This window comes from Channa argus, chromosome 1, assembly GCF_033026475.1.
Source record: "Channa argus isolate prfri chromosome 1, Channa argus male v1.0, whole genome shotgun sequence".
Taxonomy (NCBI): domain Eukaryota; kingdom Metazoa; phylum Chordata; class Actinopteri; order Anabantiformes; family Channidae; genus Channa; species Channa argus.
In genome coordinates this window covers 29,824,901-29,829,900 of record NC_090197.1, presented here as the reverse complement: position 1 = coordinate 29,829,900, position 5,000 = coordinate 29,824,901, and the positions used below count along the sequence as shown (strand labels likewise).

Here is a 5,000-nt window from a genome sequence, read left to right as displayed (position 1 = left end):
TAGCATGGCCCCTGCGCAAGGATGACACGCAAATTCGTGAAGCGTTTCCACATTTTGATATGGACACAGTGTCCTAAACTTGACTGCAATTCAGGCAGGTAGGTGTCTGGTTAACCCGTGTTGACTATGCGCCCATCCTGTCTTCAAAAATGTTGGGAAATGGTGAAAGAGTTATTGGAGAATTCCAGGAAGTCCTCAGAGAGATTGGGATCGTCTTTCAAAGATAAAAGATTTCTTCCGACAAGCATTAATTGTTGACATTGATGACTTGCTGTCACAAGCCTTGGTGGAATGTGGAACCACGTGGACCGCCCAGATTAGAATGAGATGCTGCCTCTTTTGTTTGCACCATGACCAAAGGGCCGTTTCACCCGAAGGAAGTGTAAAAGGCGCCGTTCACCTTAGAGCTGCTGTGCTTGCTCAGGCAGCACATATGACAAATTGGATACGATACAGAGAAGATTAGCATGGCCCCTGCGCAAGGATGACACGCAAATTCGTGAAGCGTTTCCACATTTTGATATGGACACAGTGTCCCAAACTTGACCGCAATTCAGGCAGATAAGTGTCTGGATAACCTGTGTTGACTATGCGCCCATCCTGTCAGATACCTTTTAAAAGGTGTCTTAGACTTTCAAAGATATTTTATACACTTCCCCTGCAACTCCCCAGAATTCTGTGGCACTTTCAAAGACGTTGTTGAGTTCTTTAGAAATGTTGAAAGATTTGTTCTGACAAGCATAGAATGTTGACTTTGGTGACTTGCTGTCATCAGCAAGTCGTCTGAGAGATTGAGAATGTCGGCACTGCGCGTATTAGTGGGTACAGAGTCATCTCCGGCCCCTTCCCGATTCGTACTGTTAGCCGACATGCTGGCAGAGAAAGTAGGGATTGCAGCTGCTCTACAGAAAAAGCCTTTCTTGAAGAAGTTTCTAAACCCTGAGGATTGCATCAACCCTATCCAGTCTTTGCGTACAAAAAGGAACGCATAGACTGGAAGCTGCGAAGAGGATCCGGCCAGGCATGCACAGTGGGCACCGCCCAGATTAGAATGAGATGCCGCCTCGTTTGTCTGCACCATGACCAAAGGGCCGTTTCACCCGAGGGAGGTTTAAAAAGCGCCTGTCACCTCAGAGCTGCTGTGCTTGCTCAGGCAGCACATATGACAAATTGGATACGATGCAGAGAAGATTAGCATGGCCCCTGCGCAAGGATGACACGCAAATTCGTGAAGCGTTTCCACATTTTGGTATGGCCACAGTGTCCTGAACTTGACCGCAATTCAGCCAGGTAGGTGTCTGGTTAACCCGTGTTGACGATGCGACCATCCTGTCAGAGACCTTTTAAAAGGTGTCTTAGACTTTCAAAGATGTTTTATAGACTTCACCTGCAACTCCCCAGACTGGTGTGGCACTTTCAAAGATATTGTTGAGGTCTTTAGAAATGTTGAAAGATTTCTTCTGACAAGCATAGATTGTTGACTTTGGTGATTTGTGACTCTGGTTAACCCGTGTTGACTATGCGCCCATCCTGTCTTCAAAAATGTTGGAAAATGGTGAAAGAGTTATTGGAGAATTCCAGGAAGTCCTCCGAGAGATTGGGAACGTCTTTCAAAGATAAAAGATTTCTTCCGACAAGCATTAATTGTTGACTTTGATGACTTGCTGTCACCAGCCTTGGTGGAATGTGGAACCATGTGGACCGCCCAGATTAGAATGAGATGCCGCCTCTTTTGTTTGCACCATGACCAAAGGGCCGTTTCACCCGAAGGAGGTGTAAAATGCGCCAGTCACCTTAGAGCTGCTGTGCTTGCTCAGGCAGCACATATGACAAATTGGATACGATACAGAGAAGATTAGCATGGCCCCTGCGCAAGGATGACACGCAAATTCGTGAAGCGTTTCCACATTTTGATATGGACACAGTGTCCCGAACTTGACCGCAATTCAGGCAGGTAAGTGTCTGGTTAACCTGTGTTGACTATGCGCCCATCCTGTCAGAGACCTTTTAAAAGGTGTCTTAGACTTTCAAAGATATTTTATACACTTCCCCTGCAACTCCCCAGAATTCTGTGGCACTTTCAAAGACGTTTTTGAGTTCTTTAGAAATGTTGAACGATTTGTTCTGACAAGCATAGAATGTTTGAAACGTCTGAGAGGTTGAGAGTGTCGGCACTGCGCGTATTAGTGGGTACAGAGTCATCTCCGGCCCCTTCCCGATTCGTACTATTAGCCGACATGCTGGCAGAGAAAGTAGGGATTGCAGCTGCTCTACAGAAAAAGACTTTCTTGAAGAAGTTTCTAAACCCTGAGGATTGCATCAACCCTATCCAGTCTTTGCGTACAAAAAGGAACGCATAGACTGGAAGCTGCGAAGAGGATCCGGCCAGGCATGCACAGTGGGCACCGCCCAGATTAGAATGAGATGCCGCCTCGTTTGTCTGCACCATGACCAAAGGGCCGTTTCACCCGAGGGAGGTTTAAAAAGCGCCCGTCACCTCAGAGCTGCTGTGCTTGCTCAGGCAGCACATATGACAAATTGGATACGATACAGAGAAGATTAGCATGGCCCCTGCGCAAGGATGACACGCAAATTCGTGAAGCGTTTCCACATTTTGATATGGACACAGTGTCCCGAACTTGACCGCAATTCAGGCAGGTAAGTGTCTGGTTAGCCTGTGTTGACTATGCGCCCATCCTGTCAGAGACCTTTTAAAAGGTGTCTTAGACTTTCAAAGATATTTTATACACTTCCCCTGCAACTCCCCAGAATTCTGTGGCACTTTCAAAGACGTTTTTGAGTTCTTTAGAAATGTTGAAAGATTTGTTCTGACAAGCATAGAATGTTTGAAACGTCTGAGAGGTTGAGAATGTCGGCACTGCGCGTATTAGTGGGTACAGAGTCATCTCCGGCCCCTTCCCGATTCGTACTATTAGCCGACATGCTGGCAGAGAAAGTAGGGATTGCAGCTGCTCTACAGAAAAAGACTTTCTTGAAGAAGTTTCTAAACCCTGAGGATTGCATCAACCCTATCCAGTCTTTGCGTACAAAAAGGAACGCATAGACTGGAAGCTGCGAAGAGGATCCGGCCAGGCATGCACAGTGGGCACCGCCCAGATTAGAATGAGATGCCGCCTCGTTTGTCTGCACCATGACCAAAGGGCCGTTTCACCCGAGGGAGGTTTAAAAAGCGCCCGTCACCTCAGAGCTGCTGTGCTTGCTCAGGCAGCACATATGACAAATTGGATACGATACAGAGAAGATTAGCATGGCCCCTGCGCAAGGATGACACGCAAATTCGTGAAGCGTTTCCACATTTTGATATGGACACAGTGTCCTAAACTTGACCGCAATTCAGGCAGGTAGGTGTCTGGTTAACCCGTGTTGACGATGCGCCCATCCTGTCAGAGACCTTTTAAAAGGTGTCTTAGACTTTCAAAGATGTTTTATAGACTTCACCTGCAACTCCCCAGACTGGTGTGGCACTTTCAAAGACATTGTTGAGGTCTTTAGAAATGTTGAAAGATGTCTTCTGACAAGCATAGATTGTTGACTTTGGTGATTTGTGACTCTGGTTAACCCGTGTTGACTATGCGCCCATCCTGTCTTCAAAAATGTTGGGAAATGGTGAAAGAGTTATTGGAGAATTCCAGGAAGTCCTCCGAGAGATTGGGATCGTCTTTCAAAGATAAAAGATTTCTTCCGACAAGCATTAATTGTTGACTTTGATGACTTGCTGTCACAAGCCTTGGTGGAATGTGGAACCACGTGGACCGCCCAGATTAGAATGAGATGCTGCCTCTTTTGTTTGCACCATGACCAAAGGGCCGTTTCACCCGAGGGAGGTTTAAAAAGCGCCCGTCACCTCAGAGCTGCTGTGCTTGCTCAGGCAGCACATATGACAAATTGGATACGATACAGAGAAGATTAGCATGGCCCCTGCGCAAGGATGACACGCAAATTCGTGAAGCGTTTCCACATTTTGATATGGACACAGTGTCCTAAACTTGACTGCAATTCAGGCAGGTAGGTGTCTGGTTAACCCGTGTTGACTATGCGCCCATCCTGTCTTCAAAAATGTTGGGAAATGGTGAAAGAGTTATTGGAGAATTCCAGGAAGTCCTCCGAGAGATTGGGATCGTCTTTCAAAGATAAAAGATTTCTTCCGACAAGCATTAATTGTTGACTTTGATGACTTGCTGTCACAAGCCTTGGTGGAATGTGGAACCACGTGGACCGCCCAGATTAGAATGAGATGCTGCCTCTTTTGTTTGCACCATGACCAAAGGGCCGTTTCACCCGAGGGAGGTTTAAAAAGCGCCCGTCACCTCAGAGCTGCTGTGCTTGCTCAGGCAGCACATATGACAAATTGGATACGATACAGAGAAGATTAGCATGGCCCCTGCGCAAGGATGACACGCAAATTCGTGAAGCGTTTCCACATTTTGATATGGACACAGTGTCCTAAACTTGACTGCAATTCAGGCAGGTAGGTGTCTGGTTAACCCGTGTTGACTATGCGCCCATCCTGTCTTCAAAAATGTTGGGAAATGGTGAAAGAGTTATTGGAGAATTCCAGGAAGTCCTCAGAGAGATTGGGATCGTCTTTCAAAGATAAAAGATTTCTTCCGACAAGCATTAATTGTTGACATTGATGACTTGCTGTCACAAGCCTTGGTGGAATGTGGAACCACGTGGACCGCCCAGATTAGAATGAGATGCTGCCTCTTTTGTTTGCACCATGACCAAAGGGCCGTTTCACCCGAAGGAAGTGTAAAAGGCGCCGTTCACCTTAGAGCTGCTGTGCTTGCTCAGGCAGCACATATGACAAATTGGATACGATACAGAGAAGATTAGCATGGCCCCTGCGCAAGGATGACACGCAAATTCGTGAAGCGTTTCCACATCTTGATATGGACACAGTGTCCCAAACTTGACCGCAATTCAGGCAGATAAGTGTCTGGATAACCTGTGTTGACTATGCGCCCATCCTGTCAGAT

At 46.8% G+C, this 5,000-nt stretch overlaps 9 non-coding genes across 9 annotated transcripts in view; all 9 read left to right on the top strand.

The window, feature by feature from the left end:
* The window catches only part of LOC137103302 (U6 spliceosomal RNA), a 107-nt gene extending 51 nt beyond the window's left edge, over nucleotides 1-56 (top strand). The window contains exon 1 of the small nuclear RNA XR_010911455.1: nucleotides 1-56. This exon is cut by the window's left edge and continues 51 nt beyond it. This is a non-coding gene — a small nuclear RNA (U6 spliceosomal RNA).
* A 356-nt stretch (nucleotides 57-412) lies between these two features.
* Nucleotides 413-519, top strand: LOC137103261 (U6 spliceosomal RNA). Its single transcript, XR_010911439.1, has one exon. It is a non-coding gene; the product is annotated as a U6 spliceosomal RNA (small nuclear RNA).
* Nucleotides 520-1,141: 622 nt separating this feature from the next.
* Nucleotides 1,142-1,248, top strand: LOC137103385 (U6 spliceosomal RNA). Its single transcript, XR_010911486.1, has one exon. It is a non-coding gene; the product is annotated as a U6 spliceosomal RNA (small nuclear RNA).
* A 557-nt stretch (nucleotides 1,249-1,805) lies between these two features.
* LOC137103218 (U6 spliceosomal RNA) lies at nucleotides 1,806-1,912 on the top strand. The gene has a single exon (XR_010911415.1). It is a non-coding gene; the product is annotated as a U6 spliceosomal RNA (small nuclear RNA).
* A 597-nt stretch (nucleotides 1,913-2,509) lies between these two features.
* LOC137103171 (U6 spliceosomal RNA) lies at nucleotides 2,510-2,616 on the top strand. Its single transcript, XR_010911399.1, has one exon. It is a non-coding gene; the product is annotated as a U6 spliceosomal RNA (small nuclear RNA).
* Nucleotides 2,617-3,213: 597 nt separating this feature from the next.
* LOC137103129 (U6 spliceosomal RNA) lies at nucleotides 3,214-3,320 on the top strand. Its single transcript, XR_010911379.1, has one exon. It is a non-coding gene; the product is annotated as a U6 spliceosomal RNA (small nuclear RNA).
* A 557-nt stretch (nucleotides 3,321-3,877) lies between these two features.
* Nucleotides 3,878-3,984, top strand: LOC137103064 (U6 spliceosomal RNA). The gene has a single exon (XR_010911349.1). It is a non-coding gene; the product is annotated as a U6 spliceosomal RNA (small nuclear RNA).
* Nucleotides 3,985-4,340: 356 nt separating this feature from the next.
* On the top strand, nucleotides 4,341-4,447 carry LOC137103011 (U6 spliceosomal RNA). Its single transcript, XR_010911331.1, has one exon. It is a non-coding gene; the product is annotated as a U6 spliceosomal RNA (small nuclear RNA).
* Nucleotides 4,448-4,803: 356 nt separating this feature from the next.
* Nucleotides 4,804-4,910, top strand: LOC137103296 (U6 spliceosomal RNA). The gene has a single exon (XR_010911451.1). It is a non-coding gene; the product is annotated as a U6 spliceosomal RNA (small nuclear RNA).
* Nucleotides 4,911-5,000: the final 90 nt, after the last annotated feature.